The sequence below is a fragment of the Meles meles genome, chromosome 2, assembly GCF_922984935.1.
Source record: "Meles meles chromosome 2, mMelMel3.1 paternal haplotype, whole genome shotgun sequence".
In the NCBI taxonomy this organism is placed as follows: domain Eukaryota; kingdom Metazoa; phylum Chordata; class Mammalia; order Carnivora; family Mustelidae; genus Meles; species Meles meles.
Window position 1 is genome coordinate 141,078,223 of NC_060067.1, and position 20,533 is coordinate 141,098,755.

At 37.0% G+C, this 20,533-nt stretch overlaps 1 pseudogene; it reads right to left on the reverse strand.

Moving 5' to 3' along the window:
• Positions 1–2,709: 2,709 nt before the first annotated feature.
• LOC123936907 overlaps positions 2,710–20,533 on the reverse strand; it is a 33,005-nt pseudogene continuing 15,181 nt past the window's right edge.

Below are 20,533 nucleotides of genomic sequence, written 5' to 3' on the forward strand. Positions count from 1 at the left end.
TAAGCAACGAATTTGATTCTAAGCTTTCTGCTAGCACACAGAGAGAAATGTGATCAATTACACAATTCATAGTTCATGAAAAACACAAACTAGTTGCTTGTGAGAAATGTATTTCTAATATTAAGATTGGACCATAAACTTCTCCAAGGGTCTTTAACTAATAGGGTATAGTGTAATAAAATGAGCATAAATCTTGACAAAAAGGGGTTGTATTTTTAGTACAGTAAGTAGCTATATTTGGAGCACCTGAGTAAAGGCAATATCTTTCACTCGTTCTGTTTTGTTCATGTGTCTGCAACCATGTCACACATGCATTGGAACTATTCAAGATATAATATGAAAGAAGGAAAGAGGAAACTTACCTGTATTAGGTGCTCACTGTGGGCCAGACATTAACCTCATTTAACCTCATTTATCCTCAACAAGGTTATCTCATTTAACCTCAACAAGGCATTTTACATGTTACTTCATTTAACCTCTAGCAACACTTCAAGGCACTCCTATTTAAAGATGGGGAAACAGAGATAACTTGAACTCTGTCACCAAACTATTTGGTAGAAATCACTTCCTTCAGAAGCAAATTTCATCAAGTCTGAGTCACCTCCTCAGAGTATATTACTATTTTGTGTAAAAGTCTGTGAACTGAAGAGACCTCTTATTTATATCAAGTGCATCAAGGTTATTAATAAAACTTCATTTCAACAAATTTCTGAAGCACCAAGCTTCCCAAGTGCCATGTTTTCCTTAGGGAAACCAGAAAGAACTTAATATTCTCTCTTTTCCAAATATGGAGCTCAACCTTGGTGAGTTATTCTTTGTGACATTTTGATTAGGTGAGGACATATTTCCAATAAATATGAGAAGTGTTATGAAGTTCTGTGCCCACAATTCAATGTTTTATTTTGTGGTTTATTCCTTACTTTAAAGACTATATTGTATTTTGTAACAGCTTTTGACTAAATCATGAATTATTTGACCATTTAAAAATTTTAAATCTTTAAAATTAAAAGCTCTACATTATAAATTAATTCCCAGAAAGAGGAATAGACAATGAAAAAATATCTAAAATACATATGCTATAACTCAGGGATCCCTTCAGAACTAATCTCCCTGTTTCTATGATACTTCACCTTCTGCCCTGTAATAGAGTATAAAATCCATACAGAATGCTTTTTTTTTTCCCTTTAAGAGAGGGAGGGTGGGGAGGAGTAGAGGAGAGGGAAAGAGAGAATTTTTTTTTTTTCCATTTTATTTATTTTTTTCAGCGTAACAGTATTCATTGTTTTTGCACAACACCCAGTGCTCCATGCAAAACGTGCCCTCCCTATTACCCACCACCTGTTCCCCCAGCCTCCCACCCCTGACCCTTCAAAACCCTCAGGTTGTTTTTCAGAGTCCATAGTCTCTTATGGTTCGCCTCCCCTCCCCAATGTCCATAGCCCCCTCCCCCTCTCCCAATCCCACCTCCCCCTAACAATCCCCAGTTTGTTTTGTGAGATTAAGAGTCATTTATGGTTTGTCTCCCTCCCAATCCCATCTTGTTTCATTTATTCTTCTCCTATCCCCCTAACCCCCCATGTTGCTTCTCCATGTCCTCATATCAGGGAGGTCATATGATAGTTGCCGGAAAGAGAGAATCTTAAACCGACTCCACACCCAGTGTGGAGCCCCATGTGGGGCTCAATCTCACAACCCTGAGATCATCACCTGAGCTGAAATCAAGAGTCAGTCAATTAACCAACTGAGCCACCCAGGCACCTCCAGAATTGCTTCTTTGAACAATTTTAACCTGAAAAGATTGAAAGGTTGACCATTCAGCGATTGACATAGATATGAATGACAGATTCCAAAGTGAGCAGGTATTTCCTTGGAAAACAGAGGCATGATCTCCACAAGTAGAAAATAGGACGTCCAAGGCCTCCTGAAGGTGGGGGCAGGCAGGGAGCAGAGTGAACACACTGTTTAGAGAAAAAAGTTAAAGAGATATGAGGAGCCTAGAAGACAGATTCCAAGTCTGTGAGAAGCAGTGGGTAGTATATGGAAGAACAGCAGATATACAGTTGGCCCTTGAACAACACAGATTTGAACAGTTTGAGTCCACTTATAGGCAGATTTTTTAATATAAATACAGTAGAGTACCATATATGTATTTGCTCTTGCTTATGATTTTCTTAATGAGGTTCTCTTTTCTCTAGCTTATTTTATTGTATGAATACAGTATATAATACATATAACATACACATTATTTATTAATCAACAGTTTATGTTATTGGTAAGTCTCCCAGTCAACAGTAGGATATTAGTAGTTAAGTTTTTGGGTAGCAATAAGTTATACACAGAGTTTTGACTGTGCAGGGGTTGGTGTCCTTAACTCCTATATTGTTTAAGGGTCAACTGTACTGTTGGGAGTTGGGAATTGAAGAGGGAGACACTAAAATCTGAAAAACAGACATTTATTCCATGTCTGATCTGTAGAAAAAGCCAAGAGTATTCAGCCTATCCAAGCAAGTTTTTATGCTCTCCTGAATATCTATAGGTCAGCTTTAATCAGATACATTTCTTTCTAATTGTCCTAAGTTTCAGTGTTCTAAGAAGCATTTTGTGAGTCAAGAAAAAAAATCAACTCATTTTTTAAAAGTCATCGTGATTTCATTGTACTACACCATTTAGAGTTTGGAAGTAATAATGGCGACCAGCTTCTGCAGCTAATTAGTTCATGACCTCTTCTAGAGTGACGTCAAGGAAGGGCATGACCAGCCACAAATACTGCATTTGGCAGTGCGAGGAGCCGTGACTGCCAAAAGGTGCTATTCGCTGAAACGTGAAACCAAACCAGGGCAAGATAAAAGGAGCTTAAAAAATCATATTGTTTTTCGTCAATGAGCTCTTTTTAATCAAATGCTCTTAATCAAGAATGCTTTTCTCAACTAAAGTTTTAAGTTTTCAGGTAAGAACTTTCCCGTGCCAAATGTAAAGGTTATCTGATGAGACTCAATAACTTTTATTGGCATGTGAGTGGTAGTTTATAATTTTAATTGCTTTTGCCTAATTACTACAAGATACAAACTTTATACTGAAGATACAATTTATTTTCTAGAGTTTCCACAGGACATAAAGGATTTCTTTATTAATCCATTCATCAAACATTTACTGAATACCTACTGCAAGCCAGGCATGGAGCCTGGCATTAGAAATGCAGATGAGTAAGACACAATCATTGCCTTCAGAACCTCACAAAGTCTTTAGGGAAGGAATATTAAATCAGTAATGTTTATGCCATATAGGAAGTGAAAAATCTTGCAATACACATAGTGTTGAGGCATTCACAGGGGTGGGGAAATTAGCATTGTCTTGGAATAGTAGGAGAGTAGGGAAAAAGTCAAAGAAGATTGAAATGGCCATTAGTAGATGAAAACTCAATACCTGAATGTACCATATAAATGAAAACAGATAAGCAAGCCAGCATGTGCCAAACTGTAGTCATCTTTATGCCAACTTAATAATTGTTAACTTATGTATCATCTATGCCACTGTTTACTTGACATTTTTTTTTTTTTTATATGGCTCATTTTCAAAAATTAAATTCAGGGGTGCTTAGGTGGCTTGGTCAATTAAGCATCTGACTCATGATCTCAGTTCAGGTCTTGGTCTTGGGGTTGTGAGTTCAAGCTCCATGTCGGGCACAGGGCCTACTTAAAAATAATAATAATAATATAAATAAATAAATAAAAGTAGATAGATAAATTAATTAAATTCAGTCTTTGATGTGCTAGTTACATTTCCCATCAACTTTTATAGTGGACAGTGTTAGGGTCCGTTATCAAAGGAGCGAGACTGAGACAAAGTAAAAGTTATGCAAAGCTGTATTCTATGCCACGCATTAGAAGTCAGACTGACCGGCCAGGGCTGCCTCCGAAGAGAGCGACCCCGTCCTGATCTCACAGGCTGGTTTTATAGGGCATAACTGCAGACCCAAGGTACGTGGCTTCTATTGTTAAGGCATTTACTCCCAGAATCAATACCCGGAACCATACCAGGAACTACTGGTGCGTTTATTCCCGGAGTGAAGTCCATGGATGTAAACAACAATATGGCTACCTAGGCAATATGGAGTCGCTCTGGCTAAGCAGGCCCTGATAGTTAAACAGGTTCTAACATTAAATCGGCCCTAACAGACAGTGTTTCCCTCAGATCACTTCTGAGGATTCTCTGTGCTCTGTAGGATTCGGTGTGCTTTTGATTCCAACAGTCAACACATATGACTTTTCTTTGACCAGTTGCCCTAGAGGAGACCAGAGCCACTTTGTCCACACATGCTGAGTCCCAATACCAGGGAATTTCTATCCTTGGGGTGGTATTTAACCAATGCTTGAGAGATATGGGAGTATGAATGTTCTGTTTCCTTTTTTTTTTTTTTAAGATTTTATTTATTTATTTGACAGAGAGAGATCACAAGTAGGCAGAGAGGCAGGCAGAGAGAGAGGAGGAAGCAGGCTCCCTGCTGAGCAGAGAGCCCAATGCGGGACTCGATCCCAGGACCCTGAGATCATGATCTGAGCCGAAGGCAGCGGCTTAACCCACTGAGCCACCCAGGCGCCCTGAATGTTCTGTTTCCTTACCTTGGTTTTGGATGATTTGTCAGAATTCCCCTGGGAGATCAGGATGAAGCTACTCTTTACAAAATTTTGCCTTCAACTATCTACCCTTAGTGCTAGCTTCCCCCAGAGGCACTTCCTTAATAAATCACCTGCACACAAATCTTTGTCTTGGGATAATGCTTCTGATGAACTTGATTTAAGACAGTATAAAACCGCTATGGAGGCATTTGGGTGGCTCAGTTGTTTGGGTGGCTTCATTCAGCTCAGGTCGTGATCTCAGGGTCTTGACCTGGATTAAGTCACATTGGGCTCTCTGCTCAGCAGGGAGTCTGCTTCTCCCTTTCTCTCTCCCTCTCTTTCTCAAATAAATAAATAAAATCCTTAAAAAAAAAAAAACCCTCCCCATAAAAGGAAAAATGTTCATTTTTGTACTCAGAAAATATTTTGGCTACCTATCTCAGTGACATACACAGCTTGGAGAACACTCTGACAGTTACATGTCAGATTCAGCTAAAGAGAAAACTCATGTAGTCACAATGGCAGATACTTTACATCCTTCAAAAACAGGCTATTTAGTGAGACCGATTATCTTGTTAGAAAACAGTCTTACTTTTTAGATTTCCCGTCTCTATTCATTTGCTTGTCCTTTACCTACCTGTTTCCATCTTCTGCCAACCCTTGGACCAGAGGTCCTGCTTGTTTCAGGCCATATCTGTTTGATTCTCCACTCTATACAATGAACCTCATTTGCACACTTTTGACTGTTCTTTAAATTGGAAAATGAGTTCCCTGCCTTTTAAAAAATGTAGCAATTCTCCTTTGCCAAGCTTTAATAATTCTTATGAATTATAATTTATTCCTTGTCATTTTAAATGGTATTATAGCTATCCCAAATCATTATAATATGTATTTGTATTTGTTTACTCATTTTCTGTTACTCCCACTAGAAGCTAAGCTCTAAAGAGTAGGACTTTGCTTACCTTATTAGTTCTATATCCCAATACCTAAAACAGGGCTCAGCACATATAAAGCATTCATATATTTGTTGAATAATTGTGTAGAATTTTTCAACAACATAATTCCAAATTAAATCCCCTATTCTAATTCCTTCTGTGTTTAGTGAACACACTGATAGGTATCTATCATGTTTGTGTAGGTGCCTGTGACTCTTCCATTAAATAAAAAAATATCAGGAGGTAGACCATTCCTAATCTATCTTGGTCATCTTTGAGGATCTAGAGTCTTTAGGAAATCAATATCATTTTCAAAATATGTTTATTAATAATAGATCAGAGGATAGAGTCAGGCTTGTCTGCACTGCTAGTGCATGTGATTTTTCTTTATTTCATTGATATGGATAGTCAGAGAGGGAAGTGAAAAGCACATAGGATGACCTCTCAGAAAATCTGAGTCTAGCTTGGCCTTGATCTTATGCACATCACAGATGTGCTGAGCATTCTTTTCCTATTTAGTAAAATGAGGATAATAATAAACTCCTCCAAACTCATAGGATTGTTATAAACATTAAATCTGTAAATTAATGTAAAAGCCAGTAATTTAAATTGTTAGTTATTATATAATTACAAATAATTATGAATTTTCCCCTAGAATTTCACACAAAATCTACATATAAACTGTCTCCCCATAGTTCATGCACATCCTTAAACTTATAAACATATTTGAAACTTAAGCAGAAACTGGATAAGTAAAAAATAGCATAGCTAAATTTAAAAATTTAATTGGATAAGATTAAATTTAATAAAAATTGAATTGGATAAGAAATTAGATAAGTAAAGAATAATATAACTAAAATTAAAAGTTATTTACAACCAAGTTTTGGCAGGGATGTGGAACAACTGGAATATATACAGTATTGGGAAGTATGAATTGATAAAATCATTTTGGAAAACTGTTTATCCCTATTTACTAAAACTGAATTTATATATATATACACATATATATATGTATACACACACACATATATATATACACACACACACATATATATACACACATATATACATAAATATATATACAAATATACACATATATATTAAAACCATATATACTAAAACTGAACATACATATATATATGCATATGTATATCTTATGACTCAAAAATTCCATTTCTAGGTACATACTTAACAGAAATTCATATATATCTCACCAAAAGACATGTAGACAAGGAGTTACTATAGCTCTATTCTAAATATCCAAACACTGAAACAGTAGAACAGATTTTAAAAATCGTGGAATATTTCAAAGATTTTATTTATTTATTTGAGGGAGAGAAAGAGAGCATGAGCATGAGCACGAGCAGGAGGAAAGTGCAGAGGGAGAGGAAGAAGCAGACTCTCCACTGAGCAGGGAGCTGGATGCAGGACTTGATCCCAGGACCCCAAGACTATGATTTGAGCGAAAGGCAGACAATCATCTGACTGAGCCACCCAGGTGCCCCTGGAATATCTTAAGAGGAGAAAACACCAATGGGAATGAACAAAGTCAACAAAGTGCAACAACATGGATGAATTTTACAAATACAATGTTGGGTGAAAAAAGTCAGACACCAAAGAGTAGTATATACTATATGATTCTGTTTATATACAGTTCAAAAACATATCTGTGATGCTGGAAGAAAAGATAGAAGCTACTTGTGAGAGGTAATAATAGAGTGGGAATTCTGGGGGTACTAGAAATGTTCTCTTTTTTTATCTATATGCTCGCTGTATGAGTATATTCTATTTTTTTTAAAAAGATTTTATTTGTTTGACAGAGAGAACCACAGAGAGAGGGGGAATACAAGCAGGGAAGTGGGAGAGGGGGGAGCAGGCTTCCCGCCGAGCTGGGAGCCTGATGCGGGGCTTGATCCCAGGACCCTGGATCATGACCTGAGCCAAAGGCAGATGCTTAATGACTGAGCCACTCAGGCACCCCAGTATATTCTATTTTTGAAAAGTCACTGAGCTTGGGATTGGGAAAAGCAAAAGATTGGGAACTTTTCTATATGTATATTTATATTTCAATAACAAGTTCAATTTTTAAAATTGAAATTCAATTAGCATTAGCCAAGATATAGTACATCATTAGTTGTTGATGTAGAGTTCAGTGATTCAGTAGTTGCGTATAACACCCAGTGCTCATCACGTGCCCTCCTTACTGGCCATCACCCAATTACCCATCCTCCACCCACCTCCCCTTCTGCAACCCTCAGAGTCAAGAGTCTCCCATGGTTTTTCTCCGTCTCTGATTTCTTCCCATACAGTTTTCCCTCCTTTCCCCTATAATCCTCTGTGCTATTTCTTATATTCCACATATGAGTGAAACCATATGATAATTGTCTTTCTCTAATTGAGTTAATTCACTTAGCATAATCTCCTCCAATTCCATCCATGTCAATGTAAATTGTAGGTATTCATCCTTTCTGATGGCTGAGTAATATTCCATTGTATATATGAATTGTATCTTCTTTATCCATTCATCTGTTAGAACGACATCTTGTCTCCTTCCACAGTTTGGCTATTGTGGACATTGCTGCTATGAACATTGGGGTACAGGTGCCCCTTTGAATTACTACACCTGTATCTTTACAGTACATATTCAGTAGCTGGGTCACAGGGTAGCTCTATTTTTAACTTCTTGGGAAACCTCCATATTGTTTTCCAGAGTGGCTGTGCCAGCTTGCATTCCCACCAACAGTTTAAGGGGGGATTCCCCTTTTTTCCATCCTCACCAACATTTGTTGTTTCCTATCTTTTTAATTTTAGCCATTCTAACTGGTATTAGTTGGTATCTCATTGTGGTTTTGATTTGTACTTCCCTGATGCTGAGTGATGTTGAGCATGTTTTCATATGTTTGTTCACCATTTGTATGTCTTTGGAGAAAAGTCTGTTCATATTCTTCTGCCCATTTCTTGACTGGGTTATTTGTTTTGGGGGTGTTGAGTATGGTAAGTTCTTTGTAGATCTTGGATGCCAGCCCTTTACCTGATACATGATTTGAAAATACCTTCTACCATTCCACAGATTGCCTTTTAGTTTTGTTGACTGTTTCCTTTGTTGTGCAGAAGCTTTTTATCCCAATGAAGTCCCAGTGGTTCATTTTTGCTTTTGTTTCCCTTGCCTTTAGAGGCATGTCTAGCAAGAAGTTGCTGTGGCTGAGGCTGAAGAGGTTGTTGCCTGTGTTCTTCTCTAGGATTTTGATGGATTCCTGCCTCACTTTGAGGTCTTTCATCCATTTTGAGTCTATTTTTGTGTATTGTGTGAGAGAACGGTCCAGCTTCATTCTTCTGCATGTGACTGTCCAATTTTCCCAGCACCATTTGTTGAAGAGATTGTCTTTTTTTTCCATTGAATATGCTCTCCTGCTTTGTCCAAGATTAATTGACCATGGAATTGAGGGTCCATTTCTGGGCTCTCTATTGTGTTCCACTGATCTATGTGTCTGTTTCTATGCTGGTACCACACTGTCTTGATGATCACAACTTTGTAACATAGCTTGAATTCAGGCATTGTGATGCCTCCAGCTTTGGTTTTCTCTTTCAACACTCCTTTGGCTATTTGGAGTCTTTTCTGGCTCCATACAAATTTTAGGATTGTTTGCTCCAGCTCTGTGAAAAATGTCAATATTGTTTTGATAGGGATTGCTTTGAATGTATAGATTTCTCTTGGCATCATAGACATTTAAACATTGTTTATTATTCCAATCATGAGCATGGAATGTTTTTCCATTTCTTTGTGTCTTCCTCAATTTCTTTCATGAGTGTTCTATAGTTTTCAGAGTACTGATCATTTACCTCTTTGATTAGTTTTATTCTTAGGTATCTTATGGTCTTGGGTGCAACTATAAATGAGATCAATTCCTTAATTTCTCTTTCTTCAGTCACATTGTTAGTGTATAGAAATGCAGCTGATTTCTGTGCATTGATTTTGTGTCCTGCCATGTTGTAAATTTCCATCTGAGTTCTAATAACTTGGGGGTGGAGTATTTTGGATTTTCCACATAAATTATCATGTCTGTGAAGGGTGAGAGTTTGACTTCTTTGCCAATTTGAATGCCTTTTTTTTTTTTCTTTTTGTTGTCTGATTGCTGAGGTTAGGACTTCTGGTACTATGTTGAACAACAGTGGTGAGAGTGAGCATTCCTGTTGTGTTCCTGATCTTAGGAAAAAGTTCTCAGGTTTTCCCTATTGAGAATGATATTTGCTGTGGACGTTTCATAGATGTCTTTTATGATATTGAAGTGTGCTTCCTCTATCCTTACACTTTGAAGAGTTTTTTTTTTTTTAAGATTTTCATTTATTTATTTGACAGACAGAGATCACAAGTAGACAGAGAGGCAGGCTGAGAGAGAGAGAGGAGGAAGCAGGTTCCCCGCGGAGCAGAGAGCCTGATGCAGGGCTCGATCCCAGGACCCTGGGATCATGACCTGAGCCGAAGGCAGAGGCTTTAACCCACTGAGCCACCCAGGTGCCCCCACTTTGAAGAGTTTTGATAAAAAAAAGATGCTGCATTTTGTCAAATGCCTTTCCTGCATCAATTGAGAGGATAATATGGGTCTTGTCCTTTCTTTTAGTAATGTAGCATATCACATTGATTTGCAGATGTTGAATCACCCTTTCATCCCAGGAATAAATCTCACTTGATTATGGTTAATAATCCTTTTAATGTACTGTTGTTTGACTAGTATGTTGGTGAGTACTTTGGCACCCATGTTCATGAGGGATATTGGTCTGTAATTCTTTTTGGTGGGGTGTTTTTCTGGTTTTGGGATCAAGGTAATGCTGACCTCATGGAACAAGTTTGGAAGTTGTCCTTCCATTTCTATTTTTGAAACAGCTTCAGTAGAATAGGTATGAATTCCTCTTCAAATGTTAGGCAGAATTCCCCTGAAAAGCCATCTACTCCTGGACAAAACAACACTTGTTGGGAGGTTTTGATTACTGCTTCAATTTCCTGGCTGGTTATTGATCTGTTTAGATTTTCTTTTTCTTCCTGTTTCAATTTCAGTAGTTTATAAGTCTCAGGAATGCATCTGTTTCATCCGGATTGTCTAATTTGTTGACATGTAGTTGTTCATAGTACGTTCTTAAAATTGTCTGAATCTCCTTGGTGTTGGTTGTGATCTCTCCCCTTTTATTCGTGATTTTATTAATTTAAGTCTATTCTCTTTACTTTTGAATAAGTCTGGCCAGAGATTTATTAATCTTATTAATTCTTTCAAAGAATCAGCTTCTAGTTTCATTAATCTGTTCTACCATTTTCTTGGTTTATATTTCATTGATTTCTGCTCTAATCTTTATCATTTCTCTTCTCCTGCTTGGTTCAGGCTTTATTTGCTGGTCTTTCTCCATGTCCTTTAGGTGTAAGGTTAGATTGTGTATTTGAGATTTTTCTGATTTTTTGAAAGAGGCTTATAATACAATGTACTTCCCTCTTAGGAACATCTTTGCTGTATCCCAAAGGCTTTGAACAGATGTGTTTTCATTCTTATTGGTATCTATGAGTTTTTAAAATTCTTCTTTAATTTTCTGTTTGACCCATTCATTCTTTAGTGGATGCTCTTTAACCTAAGTGGATGCTCTCAAACCTAATTGTTTGAGTCATTCCAAATTTCCTCTTGTGATTGAGTTCAAATTTCAAAGCGTTGTGGTCTGAAAATATGCAGGGATTAATCTCAATATTTTAGTATCAGTCGAGACCCATTTTATGATCAAGTATGTGATCTATTCTCGAAAAAGTTCCATGTGCACTCCAGAAGAATGAGTATTCTGTTGTTTTAGGATGTTCTGTATATATCTGTGAAGTCCATCTGGTCCAGTGTGTCATTCAAAACCCTTGTTTCTTTGTTGATCTTCCGCTTGTCCGTTGTTGTGAGTGGGGTATTGTAGTCCCCTACTATTGTATTATTATCAATGTGTTTCTTTACTTTGGTTATTAATTGGTTGATATAATTGGCTGCTCCCATTTTGGGGGCATAGATACTTACCCTTGCTAGATCTTCTTGTTGGATAGACCCTTTAATTATGATATAGTGTCCCTCCTCATCTCTTACAACAGTGTTTGGTTTAAAATCTAGTTTGTCTGATATAAGGATTGACACCCCAGCTTTCTTTTGAGGTCAGTTATCATTGTAAATCTTTGGGGTGTTGATCTATTTTTATTGATTTTGGGAGGGGCCCACTCTGCCTCTAGGACATGAATGCATCTTTCCTTCCCCAGATTAGGGAAGTTCTCAGATATGATTTGTTCGAATACACCTTCTGGCATTCTGACATTTGTTTCAGGGCATAGTTAAATTTCAAAGACTTTCTTCATGGGCTCTGAGTTGTCTCTCTCTTTTTTCCTCACCTTCCTTCCTTTCCATCAGCCTGCCTTCTAGATCACTTACTGTCTTCTGATTCATTCACTATAGGTATTAGAACAATTCCAATTCCAACAATTCCACTATAGGTGTTAGAACATTCCAACTTCTAACACCAATAGGTGTTAGAAAATTCCAATGGAGACTGCATCTCTGTTCTAGCATTTTTAAGTTTAGCTTCATTAGATCTCATTTCTGCACATAGAGATTCTCTATTGTTTTTTATGCTTTTTTTTCAAGTCCAGCTTTTAACTTTATAATTGCTATTCTGAATTTCATCTCTGACATCCATATCAATTAGCTCTGTGGCATAGAGCATTACCTTTAGTTCTTTCTTTTGTTGTGAATTCCTCCTTCTAGTCTTTTTGTCCAGGGGAGAATGGGTGAGCAATTGAGCAAGAGTCCAAAATATCAACCACAACCCAAGCAAAATACACCCCAGACAAATCTGAAGTGGTTGGAAACTACAACGGAAAAGCAAACAAAACAAAACAAAACAAAAGGTTGATGGGGGGGGTGAGGGGGGGAGACTATAATCTTGCAGGGCAGACAAAGCAGGGTTATCCACTTGTTCCTGAGTGAATTTTGGTCTGTGTGTTAGAAGACACTACATTCCAAAATTGCAAAGAAAGAAAAAAATTTGATATATATACACAAAAATAAAATTAAATAGAGTGAAAAAGGACTAAAATGAAGCATATATCTATAAAATGTAGATGTAAAAGAAATTAAAAAGTGACTTAAAAACACAACTTGGTCAAATAAGAAACTAGTTGAAATGGGAAAAAGGTAAAAAAAGAAATGGAAAATTTTAGACTGAAAGATAAAGAAATCGTGTGAATAAACCTCAAGCTCAATATACTATTTTCCCCTGGCACTGGAGTTTTACAGGCTTGTGGGATCCATAATCTAGCTGTTCACCTGTTTCTCCAGTTGGTTTTCTGGAGGACGGGCCTACTGTGCTGCTTCTCAGGTGTCTTTGCCTGGGTGGAAGTTTCACCACCCCTTGCAAGGGAGCTGGGCTCAGTGTAAGCTGATACTCTTTGTAGCTTTTGTTCCCTGGAGGCTTTCTGCTCCTCTTTTTAGACGACCGGAATAAAAATGGCCATGCCCCAATCTCCAGCCCCAGAGCCAAAAGATCTTTGTCCCCTCTCTTCAATAAGACCTCTGGGACAAACAGTCTTCACTCTTGTGTGTGCCAAACTCCACAGGCTCTTGTGGCGCGTGCCTACTATAATCCTTCCAGAGGAGAGTCCAAGGGATCCTTGTCCTTTGTGTGCCTTGGGACTGAAAGCAGTTGTGGGCACATGCACGTACCCCATTCTGCTGGTCCTGGGGAACGGCTGGCTGTTGCCTTACTGTCCTTTCTGGGGTCATCGCCCTGAAAGCTGTTGCCGGGTCATGGATGCACCTGTTTCACCACTCCCAGGGGATGGCAAAGGGCCTGCACATTCCAGTCCTTTTCAGGGTGCTCAGGCAGAGGGTGGTCACTGACTGGCCCAGCTCACAGTAGCCGCAAACCAAGCTGAGAGTTCCGTGGTGGGCTTGCTGACCATAACCAGTTTCCTGGCTCCACTGCTTGGCACTCTACCAGTTCAGGCACCCCCATTCATTTTGTGACTCCTCGGATCCTGAGTCCACCATGATCTACCTAGAATTCTGCTCTTTTCTTCCCCTGAGCCCCTTTCAGACAGGGATGTTTCTCACTAAATCAGATTTCTAAGGCCCTCTGAGGTTACATCACCTTCCTACAGCCAGCTTATGGAGGTTCCCTTCCCCCTCCATTTATCTTCTGATATCTCCCTGCAGATTCATATCTCTGCATTTCCTACTTTGCAAAAAGCAGTTGCTTTTTTTTTCCCCTGTAGAGTTCCAGATACATTTTTCTTACATCTCAGGCTGAAATCATGAGTGTTCAGAATGGTTTGATAGATATCCAGCTAAATTCATGGGACCAGGTGAAACAAAGTCCACTACTATCCCACCATTGTGTCTCCTCCAATAACAAGTTTACTTAAAGGAGAAAAAAATCAGTGGAAGTTTTAAAGAGTAGGTTAGATTCAGTGGTGTGCTAAAATACTGGCACATATGATTTGTAGTATCTGCCAAGTTCTGTGGTGTAAATACGCTTACCATGTTTGATTTCAGGTTATCAATGTTTTAACAACCATCCCATAAAACTCTTAAATATTTAACAATCAGATCTCACAAGTTGGAATGGGCCACTCTAACACACCAAGGAGATAACACTGATGAGAGAATTGACTCTAAGAATGCTTTTTACTTTACAGTTTACTGATGTTCTTTAACTCTCAGTATGCTTTTTGCCTTATAAGTCCTCAAAATAAAATTATTTTATTATCACAACAGATTAAATTTATAGGAATGATACATGCTAATAAGATCACTTCAAAATACACAAAGTAAAATGGACACAAGTACAAGAAGAAATGCACAAAACCATTATTATGGGTTATTTTAACACATCTTTCTCAGTAATTGATAGAAAATCAATAAAAATCAATAGATAACAATAGATAAGTAACACTAAATTAACAGTTCAGCCTCTGGGTATTCAGAATGTTGATTTCACATCTGCAGAATGCACATTCTTCTAGGCAAAAGCATATCTCAACAAATTTCAGCTAACTGGTTTATATGTAAAAAATCAGAAAACTATGGTCTGTGGGCCAAATCCAGCCCACCACCTGCTTTTGAAATAAAGTTTTATTGGAATGAGTCATGCTCAATTGTTTATGTGTGGCTGTTTTTGCACTCCAATGTCAGAGCTGAATAGTAGCACCAATACAGGCCCACGGAGTTTAAACTATATCTATATGGCTCTATACAGAAAAATTTTGCCAACTCCTGACATAGATCATACTTTCAAACCACAGTGCAACAAAATTAAATAAGCAAAAAATTTAGAAATTTAAATTCTAATTAATTCTAAATAACTTATGGGTCAAAAAAGAAATAATAATGGCAATTCAAAAATAATAAGAGTTAAGCAATAACAAAAATAATATAAATCTTTTAGAAAACAACTCAACATATACTTGGAAATATAACAAAAGAGGGTCATTTTATATTTTATGGAAAAGGGATCAAGTTATCAAGAGAACATAACAATCTTTAAATGTTTATGCATCCAATAAGGAACTTCAAAAGACATGAAACAAAACCTGACAGAACAGCAAGGAGAAACAGGTGAATTGACAAATAAACAACTACAGTGTATTATTTTTATTGCTGCATAACAAACTACTATAAATTTACCAACTGGAAACAGAATCCACTTATTATCTCATAGATCTTTACATCTCAAATCTGGCATAGCATCACTGGGTTTTCTGCTTGGGATCTCCCAAGGCTGAAATCAAAGTGTTGGCCCAACTGGGTTCCTATCTGGGGCCTCTGGGGAAGTATTCACTTCCAAATTACTTCAAGTTGTTGGCAGAATTTGATCCTTTGTAGTTGGAGGAATGAAGTCCTTATTTCCTTGTTGGCTGTCAGCTGGGCACCACTGTCAGCTTCTGAAGGGCACTGATACTCCTCATCGCATTGCTCTCTTCATCTTCCAGCACGTCGAATATTTCTCATGCTTTGAGACTCTCCGATTTCCTTTTCTGTGACAAGGAAAACCTTGTTTTTAAAAGACTCATATGGGGGCATGTGGGTGGCTCAATTGGTTAAGTGTCCAATTCTTGATTTTGGCTCAGGTCATGATCTCAGGGTTGTGAGATCGAGCCCCAAGTTGGGCCTAAATTGGGGCATGGAGTCTACTTGAGAATCTCTCTCTACCTCTCAAAAAAGCAAAAACAAAAAATAAAAACCCTCATATGATTAGATTAACCCCACCTGGATAGTCTCTACTTTGCAGTATAATGTATAATAACCATGAGAGTAATATTTTTTCATATTCACAGTTTCCACCCACACTCAAAGGTGAGGAGAATATATAAGAGTGAGGGTTGTTGAGGGTCATTCTTAGAAGTCTTGCTACCATAGTCTGGCTACCAATAATCCATGTCCATCCCACATGCAAAATATACTAACTCTTATCCCAAGGTCCCCCAAATATCATCCCATTATAGCAACAGTTCAAAAACCCAAAATCTTATCATCTAAATCATCTCAGTTGGATGTGGATGAAGCTCTTGGTATCCCCTATTATATACAACTCTTCAGATATAACTCCTCTCTCTCTGTGCACCCGTGAAACTGCAGAGACAAGTTATCTGCCCTCAACACTCCCAACATACAATGGTGTGACAAACATAAGATTTTCCAGTTCAAAAGGGGAAACTTGGAAGGTAAAAAGGAGTCACAGGTCAAATGTAGTTTTGAAATCAGGTGGGCAAATTCTACCTGAGGAACCTTGATTAGGCTACAAGGACATCTTCCATGTCCCTCAGTCCTGCTATCTGACCTCTCAGCTCCCACCTCTGCACTCTTGGTTCTGTCTTCAGTCATTTTTATTCCCCAGGTGAGTAGTTTTATAAGCCTGCTTTTCAGGATTCCTGTATAATTTTCAGGATCTGACAGACTTCCATCTTGTACATACCTGCTTTTCAGTATAAGCAGGAATTGTTTCTGCTGATATAAAATTCCCAAGAACCCTGTGGATCTCAAGTAGATTCACAACATTGGCAGAGCTACATTCTCAGATCTTTTTGAGATAACACATTCTCTAGAGTTGGTTCTATTAAGATGGCTGAGAGGCAATGCTCTCAAGCTTCCTAGAGATGCTCTGGTTTCACTGAGAAGACCTCTGAGGTATATTCTTAATCTCTTGTATTGTGACCCTTTAATCATTCCAGTGTCTCAGAAAAGGGCTGCAAAGACAAATTTCTATAATTTTATTTTCTTTGCCATGTTTTCAGCAACCACCTCTGGATTTTAACATCTTTTGCCATCTAGATAGGACAAGAACTTCCTAAACTGAGTCCTATTTCCTTTTTGCTTTATGATCCTTACCTAATTCTGTCTCTTTCTTCTGACATTTTACTATAAGCAGAAAGAAGAAGCCAGGAAATATCTTCAACACTTGGCTTGGAAATCTCCTAAGCTAAATAACCAAGTTTATTATTTATGAGTTCTGCCTTTCACATCACTGTAAGACCCAATTTTGCTAAATTCCACCACTATGTTACAAGGGCCTCTCTTCATCCAATTTCCAATAATATGTTCCTCATCTATTTTCTGAGCTCACACCAGCAACATTCTTAATGCCTACGTTTCTGTTGTTTGTTTATGGTGATTTAGGCTTCCTCTAAGGCAATTTAGGATTTCTCCATAATGCTCCTCATTTCCTTCTGAATTCTTTAACATCTTTAACATCAATATTTCTATTATCAGTCTACTCAAAGAAATGTAGATTTTACCATCATGCCCCTCAAAATTCTTTCAGCCTCTTCTCATGCTTAATTTCAAGTCACTCCCACATTTTTAGATATTTGTTATGGCAGCGTTCAACTTCCAGGTACCAAAATCTATACTAGTTTTTGTTTTTGTTTTTTTTTTTAACAGTGTACCGTATTACCACAAAATTAGTGGCCTAAAACAACACTCATTTGACATATTATAGTCATGCCAATCAGAGATCTAAAATGGACAGATGGATCTGTATTCCTTTTGGAAAGTTTAGGGACCCCTTGTTTACCTTTTCCAGATTCTGGAAGTTGTCACATTCCTTAGTTCTTGGCTTTGTATCTAATTAGATAATCATCTGGCCTTTTTTTTTTTTTAAATTATAATGGCTTATTATCCCTTTAAATATTGCTGGATTTGATTTACAAAAATAAATTTTTTTTAAAGATTTTATTTATTTATTTGATAGACAGAGATTGCAACTAGTCAGAGAGAGAGAGAGAGAGAGGAGGAAGCAGGCTCCCTGCTGAGCAGAGAGCCCGATGTGTGGCTCGATCCCAGAACCCTGGGATCACAACCCGAGCCAAAGGCAGAGGCTTTAACCCACTGAGCCACCCAGGTGCCCCACAAAAATAAATTTTTAAACTAAGTCTGTACTTCTTTTTCTTTTTCTTTTTTTAAAAATATTTTATTTGTTTGACAGAGAGAGAGACAGCCAGAGAGGGAACACAAGCAGGGGGAGTGCGAGAGGGAGAGAAGCAGGCTTCCCACAGACTGGGAGCTTGACATGGGGCTTGATCCCAGGACCCTAGGATCTTGACCAGAGCCAAAAGCAGATGCCTAACAACTGAGCAAACCAGGCACCCCCTTCTTTTTCTTTATAATTTTTATTGGTTTTGGTATCAGGATAATAGTGGCCTCATAAAAAGAAATGGCAAGTATGTCGTCCTCTTCAATTTTTCTGAAATTGTCTACGAAGAATTAGTATTATTTCTTTATTATATGTAGATATAATTATTCTGTTATGCAATCTGGACCTGGAGTTTCCTTTGAAGATATGTTTTATTGTTGTTGCTGCTGCTATTGTTGTTCTTGTTGTTGTTGTTTTGTTTCAGTTTAGGTCTTCAAATAATGACCTTGAGCTGAGATCAAGAGTCAGACACCTCTGGGGCTAATAATACATTATATGTTTATAAAAAAATAAAAAAATTATTAAAAAAAAAAAGAGTCAGACACCTAACGTACTGAGCCATCCAGGAACCCCTCTGGGCTCTCTATTCTGTTCCATCGATTTATGCATCTATTTTTATGCTAGTACAACACGATTTTGATTACTAGAGCTTTGTAGTATATCTTGAAATCTGGGATTATGATACCTCCAACTTTGTTGTTTTTTCACAAGATTGCTTTGTCTATTTGGGTTTGGGTTTTTTTGTTTTGTTTGTTGGTTTTTTTTGTGATTCCATAAAAATTCTAGGATTATTTGCCCTAGTTAGTTGAAAAAATTCATATTTTGATAAGGATTGCATTGAATGTGTAAGTTGCTTTAGGTAATCTGAACATTTTAATAAAATTAATTCTTCAACCCATGAAAATGGTATGTTTTTCATTTCTTTGTGTCCTCTTCAATTTCTTTCATTAATGTTTTATAGTTGTTAAAGTATAAGTCTTTCACCTTCTTGGTTAAACTTATCCCAAGATATTTTATTCTTTTTGGTGTAATTGTAAATGATATGTAAATTGTAAATTGTAAATTTACAATGTAAATTGTAAATGTAAAAATGTAAATTGTAAATTCTCTTTCTGCTTCTTTATTATTACTGTATAGAAATGAACCCATTTCTGTATATTGGCTTTCTATTTTACAATTTTACTGAATTCATTTATTAATTTTGATAGTTTTTGGTGGGGTCTTCAGGGTTTTCTATATGTGGTATGTCTTCTGCAAATAGTAGCAGTTTTATTTCTTCCTTTCCAATCTAGATGCATTTATTTCTTTTTCTTGTCTAACTGCCATGGCTAGGATTTCCAGTAGTATGTTGAATAAAAGTGGTGAGAGTGGACATCCTTAATCTTACCTGATCTTAGAGGAAAGGCTCTCAGTTTTTCACCATTGAGTATGATATTAGCTGTGGGTTTATAATATATGACGTTTTTTATGTTGAGTTATGGTCCCTCTAAATCTATTTTGTTGAGAGTTTCTATCATGAATGGATGTTGAATTCTGTCAAATACTTTTTTGTCATCTATTCAGATGATAAGGTTTTTTTCCTTTATTTTGTAATGTGATGTATCATGTTGATTGATTTGAAGATAAGGAGCCATTCTTCTATTCCTGGAATAAATCCCACTTGATCCTGGCAAGTGATCCTTGGACTGTATTGTTGAATGCAGTTTGCTAATATTTTGTTGAAGATTTTTGCATCTATGTTTATCCAATATTACCCTGTAATTTTTTGTAGTGTCTTTTTCTGAATTCTGGCCTTGTAAAATATATCTGGAAGCTTTCCTTCCTCCTTTGCTTTTTGTAATAGTTTGAGAATAATAGGTATTAATTCCTTTTTAAATGTTTAGTAGAATTCACCTGTGAAGCCATCTAGCCCTGGAGTTTTTTGTTTGTTGGGATTTATTATTTATTTATTTATTTATTTAGTACCAATTCAATAGTGCTACTAGGAATTAGCTATTCAGATTTTCTATTTCTTCCTGATTCAGTTTTGGAAGATTGTATATTTCTAGGAATTTATCCATTTCTTCTATGTTGTTCAATTTTTGGCACATAATTTTTTGTGTTAGTCTCTTATCATTCTTTGTATTTCTGTGGTGTCACTTGTTACTTCTTCTCTTTGATTTCTGATCTTATTTATTTGAGTCCTCTCTTTTTCCTGATGAGTTGAGCTACATGTTTATCAATTTTGTTTACCTTTTCAAAGAAATAGGCTTTGGGTTCATTGAGCTTTCCTATTGTTTTCTCAGCTCTATTTCATTTATTTCCACTCTGGTCTTCATTATTTCCTACTTTCTATTAACTTTGGGCTTTATTTTTCTTTTCTAGTTCCTTTAGGTATAATATTAGATTATTTATTTGAGTGTTTCTCTTGTTTCTTGAAGTAGGTGTGTATTGCTATAAAATATCATCTTAGAACTGCTTTCACTTCATCTCAAAGATTTTGGAACATTCTGTTTCATTTTCATTTGCTTG